Source organism: Camelus ferus, chromosome 25 (genome assembly GCF_009834535.1).
Source record: "Camelus ferus isolate YT-003-E chromosome 25, BCGSAC_Cfer_1.0, whole genome shotgun sequence".
NCBI lineage: Eukaryota > Metazoa > Chordata > Mammalia > Artiodactyla > Camelidae > Camelus > Camelus ferus.
This window is the reverse complement of record NC_045720.1, coordinates 11,536,639-11,554,778: the sequence shown is the minus strand read 5'-3', so window position 1 is coordinate 11,554,778 and position 18,140 is coordinate 11,536,639. Positions and strand designations below refer to the sequence as shown.

Genomic DNA, 18,140 nt, shown 5'->3' with positions numbered 1-18,140 from the left:
CTTGTGGGTAAAAGGATTATAACAAGTGTTCAATAGAACTTAGAGTTTTGGCTGAGACCCCCAAAGATGAGAAAAAGCTGAGTAGCCATGCATCTAAAGAGAGGAGCTAGACCCCTTCACATGAGAACTGCCAGCTGGTGACCAAATCTAACACTCCCAACAGCTTGCTTACAGGCAGGCTAGAAGCTTCCTTAGATAGAAGAGGATTCTTTCAAAGAGCCCTGTAGTACTGGGGATGGGTTTGCTTCCATTCACCCGTGGCGATTGAGGAAGTGTAGGATGATCAGTCTTGGAGGGAAGATCTGTTGCAAGAGGGCAGACTGGCCTCTCACTCCCAGGCTGGATGCTTGCTGGGATGCAGATGCAAAGACTGGTTCCAAGCTTCCCCTGAGGTAGAGAACAGTGGAGTTCTGGAGGAATATTAAAATATGTTCCCCTGGCATTGGGAACGGAGAGACTAGTGCCTACTGGAGAAGACCAAGGGTGAAGCTCGTCAGAGCTGCCCATGATGGCAGAGCAAGTGTGTGTACATTTTACCGGGCCCAGGTGAATATGATAGAAGGCAACCAGCTTAACTCATCTGCTCAAGGGGACTAGGGTACCACAAGGGGCAGGAGCTGAGAGAAGTCGTAAGAGATTGATCTAGCACATTGCCAAGTCAGCACCTCTGAGGAACCCGCATGAAAGGTGCAACCTGGAAGAGCCAACATTTGGATCCTACCATCTGGAGTGACTCCAGAAGCCAAGAGAGCAGCACAAGCAGCGTCTGCAACCTGATCTCTCCTCCTTCCCACTACCCTAACCTTGGAAAATCCATCAGCAGTCAGGTGAATCAGGTAAGAGACTGAACAAGGAGAATGAAAGTATAGACCAAGTGCCCTATACATTTACCCAACCACCTGGACACACCTGAGCAAGGCAAGAGGAGAGAAGCTTTAAACTGGATGTGAAATTAAAATTTGTTTTAGATTAGACTGTGTGTTTTAATACTTGAAAATGACCAGGAAGCCACAGAGTCTCCCTGATACGCCATCAGGGGAAGGAGAAAGCAAATACATCAGTGAGTTTGAAGGTGGCAAGGAGAAAAGTAAAGCTACTTCCTGACTTACTGACCAGATCCAGCCTATTTCCAACAAGTCCATTACATTTATTTTGCAGAGTATTTGTGAGGAGTGACTGTAACAACATAAAGCAGTACCAAGCAGAGTACATCCTTGTTACTAGTATTATTAGCAAAGATCTATATGTTGCCCATACAAGTTAATGACACATGAAGGCATCACATTCTGACAGGGTTAACGGAGAAGAGTGGTTACCCAGCGGGTTTAGACCACAGGGATTTGTTTTGGGGGGACCTCAGGCTCTTGAGCGGTCAGGCTGGTGTCCAGAAAGCTAACAACAAAATATAAAAGTCCATAAGGTTTTTCACAATAATCACTGAACTGATGTCTGGTCCAAATCGATACAACTATTTGGCCTCCTTGCATATCAGCCCCACATAATAATCTTCAAGCTCTTATAGAAGTATGTAAGTTTGTATGTGCAAATGCATACAAAATATTTTGACTCTGGTTTCCAAACTCACCTTTAACAAGTCCCTTACCACCCTACCCATTAACGTCTTCTACCTGGAAGCTGTCTGCCCTGTTATTTTCATCACAGTTGCCCTTTCAGAACAATTAGATTCTTCCCATTAAGACTAGCCTACCTAGTTTTCTATGCCCTTTCACACTTCATTTCTTCCTTAGTGATCTAACAACTCTAACTATTAAATCCTTTAAAGGTGGGTTAAGTAAGTAGACTCACCTGGACTGAACAGGTGAGAAAACAGGTTGGGGCAGTAAGGGGCTGGTCAAAATTCACATGGAGGACACAGATAGAACTTTGCTAACGGATCATTGTTTAAAAGACTCACTTTCTGGTTTGGCACACTTGGGAAATATCTGTGAGTGTACCTGCTGGAGTATATGGAAGCCATCAGACTTTCTGTGAAATCAACATGTCCCTTCCCGCTGTATCTGTGTGGCAGGGGTAGAGGGGAGGCATTCTTCTTTGACCTCTTCACAGCTAGTCTTGTGGAGATCACACAGATTCAGAAAGCTGAGCGGTATTGGAGTCTTGCACAATACAGCCTCCCCTACCACTACTTTGCTGTGTCACACTGCCTATGAACACAATTCTTTCATCAGCCTCTGGGCAAGGAGTGAGAATTTCATAAGCCAAGGAGAAAGGGAAGGTTGTTTTTTTTTTAATTTTCTTTCTGAATTTTGCACAAAATATACTGTGTAAAATTTATAGAATGTTTCAACTAACTCACTAGGTTAGTGGCTATAAAAATTTTTCAGGATGCCTACAATCAAGGGAATCTGAAAGTTATGGAAATTTTTTCAGAAAAAGAAGCCCACAGGGGGGTGGGAAGGGACAGACTGGGATTTCAAAATGTAGAATAGATAAACAAGATTATATAGTATAGCATGGGGAAATATATACAAGAACTTGTGGTAGCTCACAGCAAAAAAAAAAGTGACAATGAATATATGTATGTTCATGTATAACTGAAAAATTGTGCTCTACACTGGAATTTGACACAACATTGTAAAATGACTATAACTCAATAAAAAATTAAAAAAAAGAAGCCCACAGAAGAGACAGATACAAATTTTGCATAAATATCAGGAGGTTCATGGACATTATTATCCATAGAACTTTGCAGAGACCGATGAACTCCAGACTGCAAGCACTGTCCTCATGGAAGTGGAAGGGTACCTCCTTCTCCATCCCCCTCAGAACATCAGGATGAACCAGAGGCTCAATGAATCCAGAGTGGTTGCTCCTCCAAAGAGTGCAGGAGCAGGGGAAACAAGATCACTCGGGTGAATGTTACTGAATGGTGCTTTATGGGAAATTCTCAACAGAGCACTCCCCTGTGCATTCTCTTGCAACAGAAAGCAATGTCCACTGATGCTGAGCATTTCAGGTGAGTTTGCTTAAAGTCCACCTTGGATTCATGGCTGTGATTCGTGTTAATATGGATCACCATAAGGCACATGGACCAAGTACATTTGTCAGCTGATGCATTTTATAAAAACATTTTTTAAAATGCTTGGCTAACTCCTTGAAGGAAAGCTGCTATTTGTCCTACATTTCATGGCCCTTGATTTTAGCATCCTCTCTCCTCCCCCACCATCCAGGTTGCACAGATGACAAGCACGTGCTAGGAACACAATGAACACAAGGAGAGCTCTTGCCTGCAGCCTCCTTGTCAGACCATCAGTGAGGGTACCTGTATCAGTGAGGCAGCTAGCACTGAGGGCGAGGGAAAGTCAGTCACCGTTCTTTCTATTAAATGCCATCTTAACTGGTGTTACCACTAAACAGAAAGATTTTGGTGGAATGAAGGGTGGGAGGGATGGTGATGAGAGTATAGGCAGGGACCTCCAATGATGAGAAGAAGGAAGGCAAAAAGATTCTAACTTTTATAGACTGAGAAATGTTGACTGGGAAAATTAAAAGAAGAAAGAAAATCGCAACAAACCTAGAGGTGAACTATTTAAGCACCCAGCCCATGGCCCAGCATTAGCCCAGCTTAGGAAGGCTCAGCAAACCCCTGCAGCAAGAGTTTTACCTCTGGGAGAACGTGGTGGCGTGGCTTTTAGACCTTCCTTTATAACACTTACAAGTAGGGGAGAGTGCGCCGGCACTATCGTGTTGATTTCATAATGGAGGTCACCTTGCTACCTGCATAGATTTCTCATCTGCTCTTTCCTCAGGTATGGAGCTTAAGACCTATTTGTTGTTTAGACGGAACTGTCTGGAAATAAGCTCAAATAATGTTCAAATAATGGAGGTAGCAAAACAAAAACAAAAACAAAAACAAAAACAAAAAACCATAAGAACTCCCAAGGAAGGTTACTCCATCATCATGGTCATTGTCATGGTTACCTTGCTAGATGCAAAAGTGGTGTTGAGGGTGTCTGAGTGCGTATGTGTGTGTGTACACATACATATACATATAACATATAATATGTTAATGTATGTGTGTATAGCATGTGTGTGTATAGTGTGTGTATGTGTACAACTTTCCATCAACCCTGCAAATGTAGGAATTTTTAATTTTACTTCATGTAGGAGCACACAAAGGCTCACAAAGACTAGATCACCCCCAAGGACTCTCACTCAACAGTCAATAGAACCAGAATTATGTACCTGATGCTACTGGTTCCCAAACCCCTCAAAGTTCCATTTTTTTACCCTATTTCCAATTATTTCTTTAACAAACATTTGCTGATATTGGCTACTAGGTGCCAGGCACCTTGCTTGGTGGTGGGGATACTAAAATGAAAAGGCACTGCCTTCAGGAAGCCCACTGTCTAGTAAAATATCACTTAGTAAAATATTGGGGAATTTAACCACTAAAGCACTGTACAAATATTAGCTGCTTTTGTTGCAAAGTCACTCTCATCTTTCACCCATTTCTTAAGGAGCTGTGCCAACCTGGCCTATGACCTTTGCGTTTCTTATCTCTCTTCCCCTTGGGCTGCCCTCCAGGCTGGAGGTGAAATTTCTACATCTGGTCTCTCTGTTCCTTTCTGCTGGTTCCTTGTTCCTGATTCCCTGGCTCTGTCTGCCCACCACATGCCCTGCTCACCTGCCAGCATTTCAGGTCCTGGCCTTACCGGGTCTGGTCCTGCCTATTAGTGCCTAGGTCCGGTTTCTTAATGCTGTGAACTGTGATTCAGTCTACTTTTGGAGAGGAGGAAAGGCAGGGACAAGGTCACTAAGGCTCCTTAGAATGTTGAGGGAGAAGAGTCTGGTGGTTATAAGTGGTCACAAGCAAGGACTTCGGAGTTTTATAAACTTTTTCTCATCAGTCTTTCTAGCTATATGATTTAGGGCAAATAATCACTCTCTGCTTTAAATTTTTTGAAGGTAATAGTAAACCCCTTACACCGGTGACTCAAAGTAGTGACTGACTTATCAGAGTGATTGGATTATCCAGTGTTTTTGCACTTAACTCAAGAAATCTTAAATAGCCACATGAATGTGTCCTGAGCTATGGGTCCCCATGGCCTCTGTGCTGGATGTATTCCATTGACATTCCCAGATTCCCTCTGCACCTTCTCTCCACCCCAGGAGACTGACCTGGACAAATGTATCAATGAGCTCCCTTGCCACTTGGCTTCTGGTTGGCTTTGGCCATTTATAAATACCAGCAGAAGAGAGAGGGAGGAGAGGTGGGGTGTTTCTTCTTAGTTACACCTCGAATGCCACCTCCCTTCGCCATGGGTCTGGCTCAGGTCACACGGCTTTCTCCATCCATGCCAGGCCCCCTCTGTATCTGCTCCACGTACCATTCTGTCCCTCGTATCCAGACCTCTGGGTGAAAAAGGAATCTGGCTCTTCATCACCCTGACCCTGCTTCTTCCACCAGGGTTTCCTCATAGGCACTCACAACATTATAACCTCATGATTAGACTCTCCTCGAATGTGACTCACCTGAAGACCATGTCTTGTCCCAGGGCCCTGACTGATCCTGCCTTCTTCACTCTGCCTTCCCCTGACAGGAGGTCAGGGTCCAATTCTGAAGCTCTTCTGGCTTGAGACTCTGTTGGTAGAAAAATTGAGAGTGTTAAATGTGTGATCTAGTTACTAGTTAAAATGTGTGATCCTGGAGTGGACAGGCTGGGCCCTGGAGGAATGACAGGGAAGATTGTAGAGATTTGAGCCCCAGAGATAAACAAAGCCTAAGGAAAAAGCTGGTGATTGGAACTAGGAACCACCTACATCAATTCTCTTGCTTCCCCAAATCACCCCAGCACATCTTCCTCCCTGTCCAGTCTCCCCTCACAGGGCTCCCAAGAGCAGATCCAGGACCACGCTGACTCGGCGGGAGCTACAAACGACTGATGAAGAGCAGAACAGACGTTCAACAGCACTAGAAACCCAGGGGAAGGGAATGAAACAACAACAATGGCTTTAGACAAAGGAAGAATACTTTCTAAACCAGGGCACATTTTTGGATTCACGACTTTAATGCAAAGACTTCTGGTTTCAGCTCACAGACATAGAAAGCTGGAACGAACCCTGCTCCCACCTTTACAACAAGAAAGAAACTAGACAAGGTGCAAGTTAACAACTTTTCTTAAACCCATCAAAGAGCTGCAGCCATGAAGCTAATCTGAAATCTGAGAAGTAAGACATCTGCAGAGGAAACAGGAACAAAGCAATTCGTCATTCACTGACCCAGGACAGACTTGATGCAAGATTCAGTTAAAATCGTATGTGTGAGTATATATACATATTAAATCATGTAGGATTATATATGCTGTGTGAAAAGATGTACAGAGAGAGATCTATATAAATCCACATGCATGCAAAGATGTGTTCACATGCATTTGAGTTAAGGAACAGTGTAAATTACACCATGTGTAGTTCATTTTACAAAGCGGATTTAGTCATTCTAATTTAGTCCTTTATTACCTTTACTCTTATTTTACTTTTCTTTTTTAAAGATTTAAAACTTCCATCAAATTACAGAGAATAAGACAAGCATCCATAGAGGAAATGTACCCCAGATTTAACCAGTGCAGACATAAGCAACCTCCCCCATCTGCTGCTTGTCCTTTGTTTGGATGAGGGTGACCCAGCTTCTTGGGTTCAGTAGAATTCCAGGAGCCCAGGACAACGTCCGCTCCCTCTTTGCTGTTCATGCCGACATCACCACACCTGGAAAACTGTAACCCGCATTCTCCGCTGGTTTAGCAATCCATCCTCATCCTGTTCAAGTGCGACTCATCGTGGTGAGAGACAACATTAAAGTTCATTTCTGTTTTACTTGCAGGTTAGTTTTGGTTTGTTTTTTGTATGAAAAAGGATCTACTGTCAGGCTCAGCCTTGAAAGAGAAATTGGCCTGTAACCAGACTGAAATAGCATGCTACGCGCGTCACACGATGAATTTGATAATAAAGAAAGCTCTGGGTTTTGAAGCCCTGATGGTATTAACCTATTTAATGTATTGTACCATTTGTTTACCCAGAAACACTGAGAGTGTGGAGTGAGATTCGTATTACAGACAGGAAGCCCAGAGCTGGAGAGGTTACTGCCTTACTCAGGTTCACTTACCCAGCATGTGCGAGAGGGGTCATTCATTTATGTATCTGTCAGGTATCAAAACCTGCATTTTTTTTTAATGATGAAAGTACAACTGCCTTTCATTTTATAATATCTAGACTGGTTACACTTAAGCCTTTTCTATATTCGTGGCCATATTCCAGATAACTGAAGTCGAGAGGTCAATGACCTCCATATTATTCAAATGGATGTTTCTTTATAGCAAAGATACATTTTTTTCTTTTTTAACTTAGAGGAATGGTACAGCAGAACTTGTTTACTATTTGTCATAGGTCACTCTCATTGAAGAAGCACCTGAGACAGTGATTTGGGTACACATGATTCACTGACTGGGGAGGGATCTCAGGGGAGAGGAAATACAAGAAGCAGGGTGGGCAGAGGAGGAGGCTAGGCAAGGATGTGGTTTCAGCTGGATCTAGCCTCAGCCTGATCACGCAGGGAGCTCTGGAGCATGAAACACCCACCAAGTTATTACCACTTTGAGGCAAGGGGAGCTGGACTTTGAAGAAGGTGAGAACCACCTTCTCACAGCAGCTGGGGAATCGGTGCAGGGCCTGGGAAAGGGAAACTGGAGAGGGAACCAACATCCCATCTCAGCTGCCCTCAGACATTTGGAGGATTGATTGATGAGGGCCACAAACAGCCTTTTGCACTACTACAGAGACATGGAATTATTAAAAGGATTAATTGGAACTAAAGAAGACCCACTACCTTTTAAACGACTGGATACACTGAACCAAGAGATTAAGTACAGGAAGGTTGGGAAGCTGGTCTTTAACGGTTAATGTCTTCTACCACTTGCAAAACCATCAAATTCAAGTGAGACTGAGTTTGGTCGATGGCTGACCACCTTCAGAACCTTCTGCTTTTCCATCTGGTGATGTCTTCACTGAGGCCCCGTCGCCAGCCTTGAGACTGCCAATTTCAAGGCACTTCGAAGAAAAGAAAAATAAAAATTCCGTTTACTTTCTGCAGGAGATGACTGCCTGTTCCCTTTGAGCTGGGCCGGAGGGAGCATTCAGAATACATTGCTGGAAGTAAATGGAATTTTTCAGCTATTTAAATTGCAATTCACCCCTGAAAACTCCATTTTATCAAAACTCCTGGTTAATACTATTTTCCGTGCTCAGGTATTCTCCCCAAGTACACATGCAGGAGATTCAGGAGCCCTGGGGAAACCATTCCAGAGACAAAGTCCCTTAAAGAGGCCTCAGGTACTAACATCCTCATTGCCAAACAAAACTCAAAGGACTGACCTTTAACATGGCAGGCAGATCTTGGATAGGGCAGAGGGCGCCCTACCTGGAGTCAGAGGAATTAATTTGCCTCTCACTAGCTGTGTGTTCATGAGCAAATCATGTAATCTCTCTGAGTTTTTTGGTTCTCATCGCTAAAATGGGTTTAGGAACACCACCTCTGCATATTTCAGAGAGTTGCTGTAAAGATTACATTAGACTAATTTATATGAAATAGTGTACACAAAAGAAATAAAGCTGAAAATGATGTTTCTTATAGCCAAATGCTTAAAAACCCACAGTTAAGCCTATGGTAGGCAGAATTATAAGATGGCCCCCAAGAATCCCACCCCCTTAGTATATATATACACTATATAATCTCGTCTCCATGATCAGGTCCTGTGACTACCACTGAATATTCTCTCCTATGATTAGGTTATATAATATTAATATTAATTAATTAATATTATATAAATTATAATATTATATATAATAATATATAATATTAATAATCTATTAATGGACTGGAGAGAGATTCTTCTCTCTGGCTTTAAGGAAGTACGTTTCCAGGTCATAGTTTTGACCCAAGGGTGACTTCTAGGAGCTGAGATGAATTGCTGGTCATTAGCCAGCAACAAAACAGGGACCTCAGTCTTACAACAACAATTTGAATTCACCCAACAACCTGAATGAGTATAAAAGAGGACTCTGGGCTCCAGAAGGGAATATATAGTCCAACCAACAAGCTGATTTCAGCCTTCTAAGACCCTAAGCAGAAAATGCAGTTGCTCTGTGCCAGGACTTCCGACCTACAAAAACTATGACATAATACCTGGGGGCTATTTTAGCTGCTAAATTTGTGATAATTTGTTGCATAGCTATAAAAAAACAAATATATAATCAATTGTTCTGAAATGGCAGATTGACGGTGACCTCTGAAATCCACTTCTCCATAAAAGCAATGTGAACACTACTGAAAACTGTCAGACTTTATCAGAACTCTGAAAAATCACCAAAGGCTTGCAACAATCCAAGGAGCATTTATTCAAGAAAAATGGCTGAATCTTGCCAAGGACGGTGAGCCTTGTGGCACTTTAACTGATACTCACTAACCTCTCCCCAGCTCTTCAGAAGCATTAAAAGCCAACAGCCTCACAACTACAGTAGCTGTGAACAATTGCAGTAAGTTGCAACTGAAGGAAGCAAAATGGGTCCAGAAGCCCCATTTCCAGAGAACTGTCACTATTCGACCTGTCTGGCAGTTCACTAAAAAAAATCTATTTTCAGAGATTGTCTTTATTTGACCTAATCAGAGCTTGCTTTTTGTGTAGAGCCCTACTAACAGAGTATTTGTCAAATACAATCAGTAGCAATTGTTTCACATCACAGCTGCCTGGATATGTCAACAGTTGGAGCTAATAAGAGGCTAACCAAAAATCTGAAAAAAGAACAACTGGGTAATGAGACGTCTACAGGGGCCATTGAAAAGCTCCAAAATATTTCTGGGTATCTAGAAGCCTATGTGCATTTTCAGAACTGCATATCCAGGAAAAACTTGATAAAGTCCTACTGTCTCACTTATGGGTATCTTGAGTCTCTGTATGAGCAAGAAGTTTAGGATAAGCTGGAGTTGTAAACTGCCTGCTAGAGCACTTAAAACATAACTTAACACACACACACACACACACACCCACGGAGCCCTTAAAAATGCTAGGAGGTTACTAGTTCAAGGAATTATAAGGAACTCTCTATCCAGTCATTAGCTAACCACTGAGAAAACTGAATAGAGACGTTGGTGGCCACATATGACAAAGAACACGGGTTAAACAGAATTAGTCCAAGAAAGTCACTAAAAAACAAAGAAAGAAACAAACAGTAGCAACAGTAACAAAGCACAAAGGACAGAGAGAATCTGATTTCCAGAGTTGACACACTGTATTATTTAAAATGTCTAATTTTCAGAGTTACTGTATGTTCCAGCAACCCCACTCCTGGGCATATATCTGGAAAAGATAAAAACTCCAATGCAAAAAGATAGATGCACATCAATGTTCATAGCAGCACTATTTACAACAGCCAAGACATGGAAACAACCTAAACATCCATCAGTAGATGAATGGATAAAGAAGGTGTGAGATTATATATATATATATATATTCATATATATAATGAAATATTACTCAACCATAAAAAATAATGAAATGTTGCCATTTGCAGCAACATGGACGGACCTGGAAATTATCATACTAAGTGAAGTCAGACAAAGACAAATATCATATGATATCACTTATATGTAGAACATAGCAGAGTTCAGTAGTTGCAACAGAGACTGATCATATCACCTGGGAAAATGAAAACAGTTGCTGTCTAGCCCTTTTCAAAAAAATAGTTTGCTTATCCCATCTCTAGGGTGTATGGTCTTTAGTAAGGCATTTCAAAATAAAGTTTAAAAAAACAAACAAAAAATAATAATAAATGCACACATTTTTCTGAGTGCTTACTATGCCCCCAAACTCTACTAGCCAAGTAGTAGCAGAGCATCTATTTGCTGAGTCACTATGTAGCCTTGGACAAGTTATATGAACTCTCTGAGCCTCAGTGTCCTCATCTCTAAAATTAATATAATAGCAGATACTAACTACTATACATAAAAGTTATAAGCCAAGGACCACCTGGGGCTACCAGGCTCCAGGAAGAAGCAAGGAAGGATCCTCCCCCAGAGGCTCTGAAGGGAGTTTTGCCTTGCCAACACCTTGATTTCAGACGTCTAACCTCCAAAACTGTGTAAGAATGTATCTCCATCGTTTTAAGCCACCCAGTTTGTGGTGTTTTGTTATGACAACCCTAGAAAACTAATAAACATGTGAAGCTCTTAGGACAATATCTGGCAGGTGATAATGTGGTTAATTCATGCTAGAAATTATTCTAGATGTTTTTACCATGTTGTTAAAATAATTTTATAAGTTAGATGTATCCATCTGCTCAGGCCAGAGACCAGCGATTTAAACAACAGAAATGCATTTCTTACAGTTCTGGAAGCTAGAGATCTAAGATCAGAGTGTAGTACGGTCAGGTTCTGGAAAAGACCCACTTCCTGGCTTGTAGAAGACCACCTTCTCTCTCCACCATGTGTGCTCACATGGGAGAGAGAGAGACAGGAAATAAGATTTCTGGTGTCTCTTCTCATAAGGATGCTGATCCCATTGAGGGGGCTTCACCCTCATGACCTCATCTAAACATAATTACCTGTGAAAGGCCCCAACTCCAAATACCATCACACTGGGGGGTGGGGGGGTTAGGGCTTCAACATATGGATGCTGGGGGGACACAGTTCAGTCCATAGTAGTAGGCATTATTAATTCTGCTTTGTAAGTACGAAAAAGGAGTCACACTGAGATTAATACACAAGAGAAAATATAAAAAGGTAATGTTATTAAAAGGAGAAGATTTCTGTGAATTCCTCATGGGCATTTTCACACACAGCCGTGTGGGTTCCGTAACAACTGTGGTGTTATAGACCCTGGAATCAGACAGCCTGAGTTCATTTTCAGTTTCTGCCTATACCAACTCTAGGACCTTGGGCAAGTTACTTAATGGCTAGGAGTCTTCCCTGCAAAATGAATGGCTCCTAACCTCATGGAGTGTGAACATTAAATGACAAAATGCACATAAATAGTGTCCCAGAGTGCCTGGCACACACTAGACATCAAATAAGAGTTAAAACTTCAAAGATAAATACACAGAGATGTTTGATGCAGCTTTGATTGTTAGAACAGATTTGGAAAACTTCAACATCCAACAATAAGTTAAACTATAATTCATTCATATTGAGATGCTATGCAAGCATAAAACAGAATAAGATAGATGTTTGTTGAGTTCCTGGGTTCTTTTTCCTGTCCCTACCTACTGGGTGGACTTTAGACAAGTACTTTAACCTCTCTGGGCCTCAGTTTCCCCATTTGAAAAATGAAAATAAAAGCACTATCTATTTCACAGAGTTGGCATGAAGGTTAAATAACATACAGTCCATATAAGGGTCTTAAAATAGTCCCGGGCATATAGAAAGCACATGCTAAATATTAACCACTATTATATTATTTTGCCATCTGTATGGAAGGAAGGAAGGCTACCTAGCTAATTTCTAGAAAAAGATAGAATCTGCTAATTGTATTTCTGGGGAGTGAGGATGCGAAATGGGAAGGAGAAAGGCTTCAGCCTTCCCTTTACCCCATCCTGTACCACTGGAAACAAACCAGCTCCCCAGTGATTAGCTGTGTCTTGTCCTTCCCTCTTTCTCCTGTTATGAAGAATGGACCTGATGATGCCTGAGCTCTTTCTTCTACCGCCAGGCAGGGCTGCTCTTCTGCTGGGACACGTGAGTACAGCAACTGAAAGATTTCCATTCTGGCTGGTCATCCGTGCCGCCATGATCCAGCCAGGTAAAGGTCAACTCCTGGCCTGCTGGGGTCTTCCGGGAGCCCCCGGGATGCTGATTCACAGTGACTCTGGTTTCTTTATGGTCCTGTAGTCTAGGTTAGCAAATATTTTGACCCTCACTCAGGGCCAGGTCTCAGGCACTAAGCTTGGGGCTGTGCACCTGTGGTATCTGACTCTAAATGACTCTTCAAGGTACTTATTCTCATATTCCAAATGATGAAACCAAGGTTACTTATTATGATCTGCCCAACAGCATACAGCTCAGAAGTGGTGTCTCTCTGGCTCCCAAGGCCATGCACATTTCACTGTGTGTCTGCTTTCATAGGCTTACATTCCTTCTCTAAAAATATTTGTATGTTGTACTTCAATGAGTTCTTTTCAAAAAGTTTATTTTACCAGCTTTGTAGTTCTGGTATGTCTTAGATGGTTTAGCAGTTTCAAGAAAGGAGCAGAGTGATCAACTCTGTGAATAATTAACCAGCTGAGTTTGATCTCTGGCCTAAAATGACTGCTCAACTTGATTATTTGCCCTGAACAAAAAGACAAGGGAGATTTTCCTATATTGGTGCTTTCCAATGCCGGGAGAGGAAAGAGAGCCAGAAGACTCATTTTCACTCTGTTCTCCCTCTAGAGAGGAAGTTCCCTGCCCAAGGTCGCAGGGGCTGAACCACACTTTGTGCCTGGGACTCTGCAGAGACTAGACATGGTCTCTGAAATTAAATAGTCTCAGTGTAAGTCATTATTAGCTGTGTGACCTTGGGCAAAGTCACTCTCTCTCTTAACTTCCTTCGTCATTTGTAAACGGGGGTGATAGTACTTATAGGCACTAAGTTAACATCCTGCAGCGATATTAACATTTGTCATCAGTCATCAACCAATCAAAACGCTGCGCAGATTGCAATGGCAGAGTGCTGGAGGCCCCAGGTCCGCAGGCACGTACCTGTTATTGGATTGAGGGGACATCCATGTTGGCCCCAGGGCAGTGGCCAGGTGATCAGGAAGATGGGACTGCTTTGGTGGTGAAGGGTAGGTTTAAGTGAAGCAGCTATTTATCAACTGATATGGAAATGTTTCAATATTTTAATCATGGTTACAGCTGTGCGAATGACTGTGGTCTGAACAGGGGTCCTTTGCAAGGTAAGTATGCCTTTTTAGGGGAATTTGCTCTGTGCTTGGTACCACGGCTAAACTTACCAATGATGCCACATAAGCTTCACAAACACTCTGGAAAGTGCTACTTCCAGCCCGCTTTTTTCAGATGAGGAATCTGCCTCTCTAAAAGTAGCAATGGCTAGTAAGTGGTAGAGCGGTGATCAGAATTCAAGCTGACCAGTGGCAGAGTCAGACTTGTATCCACAGTGGGAGAGAGAGAGAGAGAAATCCTGGGCAATTGTGCAAAACTGAATTTGAGAACATGGATAGAAAAGGATGAAAAAGAGAGCTGGGCTGTAGGACAATTCAAATGAGGAATAAACCGTCTCCTAGACACACAGCGTCCTTGGGCAAGAATGACATTAAAAACATTTATCCCACTTGCACAGACGAATGGAATGAAATGTTAACAAAAGATGAATCTGTGGGAAGGGTAGACAGAGGTTCTTTTGTACTTTGCTTATTCAAGCAACTTTGAAATTGCATAAACCTTTCTTTGCATACAGGACTTCATCTTCCCTTAGCTCTCTGTCATCTCTCAGTTGGATTATTCACTTTCTTGCCTTCATCAACTCATTTTTCAGAGGAACAGGGGCCACCAAGGAAAATCTAAGTCTAATTCCACCTCCTCAATTTTCAGCAGCACTGCAGAAATCTGAAAAGGAGCCGTTGTGATTCTGTGATTTGGAAATGCTTGCAAACGAGAAAGAGTGTGACTACTAGGAGTACGTGCCGTGTGGCAGGAAGTGCATTGATCTGGAGTCAGATGACTGTGGACTGAATCTTGTTTGGTCCATTTCGCAGCTCAGTGATCCTGGATGAGTCATAACTTCATCTATAAAATGAGAATCACAGTGGTGACCTCCCAGGTTATGCTGGGGATTAAATGAAATACCATTTGTAAGGTTCCAATCACGGGGTCCAGCATATAGTATGTGCTCAATAAACATTTTATTTCTTTCTTGGAGGCTCAATTTCCACACCTATTCAAGGAGCAGAGTAATAATATCTTAAGGAGAGAGCATGAAGATTAAATGTGATCATCTGTGAAACGTGCTTTGGAAAGTCATCTCGTCACAAATGAGTGTTGTCATTGCTGGAGATGACCAAGGTGACCCAAATATCCTCTTGCTCCTAACTGCAGCTCACAGTAGAATGTCTCGTACTGTCTTTATTACTTTCAAGTTTCTTCTGACTCTTGAATCTTATTTTTCCAACAAGCACACAACTGTGGAATTTATTTATACCTCTGAACACAATTCACATCTCCCTAACATGTCTAACTCAGGGATATGGACACGCCAAACATGTTGTAAATATCTGCATTTCCAAAGTGAAGGCTAAGGATGCGACACGCAATAGAATGAAAAGTCTGCCCAAAGTGACGCTGTGAACTGGTAACAATATGAGGCTCTGGGTATTTGCTCCCCATCACAACAAATCTTCAATTTTGGGATTTCGACTGGTCAAAAAACATTCCCCCTGCAGACTAGGGTGCAGACATCTTTGGGGGAACATTATTCTGCCCACCACATCATCTTACTACCTGGCATCATAGTACAGTTAGGAGTTATTTAAAAAAATGTTAGTTTTATATAAATTTTACTATCGCATATATATGCACAGACACACACACACACACACATACATATTTGTGAGCATTTAGTTGTGATACATAGTGCATTTCTTGTTGCAAGCCAGCAGTCAGAAAACCTGAAAAATTCTGCTCTAAAGCTAGAAAGAAAAACCTTGACGTGTTTAGAAAAATAAATATAGGCCTGAGAGGCTGGAACATATGCTGGGAGGGGGGTGATAAGAAGCGAAGTGAGTGACATAAGCAGAGGCCAGGTTGGGCAGGCCAACAAGACAAGGCAAGGGATTTAGATTTCATTCTAAGCACTATTGGAAGCCACGACAGGATGTAAATCAGTTGCACACTCTGATTTACATTTTTTAAAGAAGGACAATTTTGGATACCTTCCACCATTATCTTTCTGTTGTTTGTTCAAGTTCATAGATTAGACTCCAGAATTTGCCAGGCTGATCCAATAACCAAGTGCTTTGGAGGGAATTAGAATGTTTGTAATAGAATAAAACTGGGAAACCACTGAATTGAATTCTGGGAGGTACCAATGAGACTAGCTCAGGTAGTAAAAAATAAAGCTCTCATAGACAAGCAATCTACTAATTTTTACCTATGAGTAAGCAAATATTTTCAAACCCTTGAGAAAGTTATTAGCATCACTGTAAATTGGCACAACTTTTTATAGAGTGCTGTATGGTTGTCCCTATCAAAATGTAAATTTTGCCTCAACTTGAAGCCAGAAATTTCACTTCAGTGATTATATCCCTCAGAAATACTCACATATATGCCAAGAATAGGTGTAGTTGAGATGTTGGTGGTACCACTTACAATTTGGAAAAATTGGATATCAATGGGCATCAAAGACCTAATTTTAAAAAACTGGAAAAACATATGCAGATAAGCATATCTGAATGTTCACAGAAAAATGCCTAGAAGGAACACACAATACACTTAATACTGATGACCCTTGGTTAGAGGTGGAAAAGGGTGAAAAAAGGCAATGGAAGATGTCCTTCACTTTCGCTTGAAATACTTTGGCATTTGAACTTTTTTTATATTAAGCAAATATTATTTTTTAAATATAAAATGAATAAAATTGCACTAATAAAAATATGCATACACTTAAAGTGCAGATAGGGAGAGGCATTAACTATCGGAGATGAGGAAGTTATCATGGCTTTGTGGTGGTATCAATGCCCAGAGCTTCCATTATTTAGTTGTCAGGTTAGGTAGAAATGAAAGATTCAGATAAAATGATTCACTTGGTTTGTTGATGTGTATGTATGTGTGTGTGTGTGTGTATGTGTGTGTGTTTGTACACATGCATTTACGATTTTCTCCCAAACACGTGGGGCCAGATAGTTTCAATCATTACAAAACCAAATGTCATACCACCTCTGACCATCTTAACTCTGGTTAATTTTTTTTTTATTGGCTTAACCTGCTCCAATTTGAAACTCATCTGTGAGATTTGGGATTGAGTCATGAACACTGGGTAAAACTGAAAAAGGGAAAATGGATAGTGACAGTGACCAATCCCTGAGCATATATAATTTTCTGCCAAGATCACTCCTGAGTGATTTATGTATATTACCACTAACTCCTTAACCCTGTGTGGTGGGTGATATATTATCCCCACTTCACAAATGAATACAAGGCACCCTCCCAAGCCAGAGGAGGTCATCTGCCCAGATCTTATAGCCACGGGAGGTGCTGGAGTGACAGCCCAGACGTGACTCCACCTAGTCAGTGCTTTCCCCAGTGCCTCTCAGCTCCCTCAAACCACAGAGAGCATCCTCAATCCTCACCATGTTGGAATGCCTAACTGTAACGCTTGGCTATGTGTAAAGTCAGCTAGATGATGGTGCTAAAGATAAGAGAATACTTTTACTGCAGTAAATTTAATATCCTTTCAGAGTTTTCAATAATGTATACTAGTTGGCTGAAATCTATACCAGCACTGTGAAAAGAAAAAAGGAAATACTAAACAATTTATAGTATTTGTTCTCACGTGCCCTCTCCAGCCCCCCCCAGACACATACAAAGACAGATGTGTGTTTCATTCCTGAAATAATGAGATGGGAGCAGGGATACACCAGGATCTTTCTCTGATAATACCTTCCCCTACCTGCTTAAGTCTCCTCAGGAAGCCCATCCTGGACCCTTCCCCACCCGACTGTGAGGGGTAGCTGACAGCCCCCTGCCCCTCCAGTGCCACTGTATTGCCTGATGCCTGCCTGTCTCTACAGTTTAATCACAAGATATTGCATTTATTGTTTGCCTGTCTTCCTCAGAGAAATGCAGGTGGGCACCTGGAGCACAGGGGCCCCACAACTTTCCTCTTTCTAGCCCTAGTGAGTAGTACGTTGCCTAGAAGTCCTCAATAACTACTTAAAGAATGTTTTGCCTATGTTTTTCCCTAAGAGGTTTATAGTGTCTTGTCTTATGTTTTAGTCTTTAAGCCATTTTGAGTTTATTTTTGTGTATGGTGTAGGGGAGTATTCTAACTTCATTGATTTCATGCAGCTGTCCAGTTTTCCCAACACCATCTACTGAAGATACCATCTTTACTCCATTGTATGTTCTTGCCTCCTTTGTC

The 18,140-nt window shown here is 41.8% G+C and overlaps 1 protein-coding gene across 1 annotated transcript in view; it reads right to left on the bottom strand.

The window, feature by feature from the left end:
- LRATD2 (LRAT domain containing 2) overlaps nt 1-18,140 on the bottom strand; it is a 112,429-nt gene that overhangs the window by 82,250 nt on the left and 12,039 nt on the right. The window contains exon 3 of the transcript XR_004315262.1: nt 5,497-5,605. The gene's annotated coding sequence lies outside the window, so the exon portion shown is untranslated. The remainder of the gene's footprint in view (nt 1-5,496; nt 5,606-18,140) is intronic.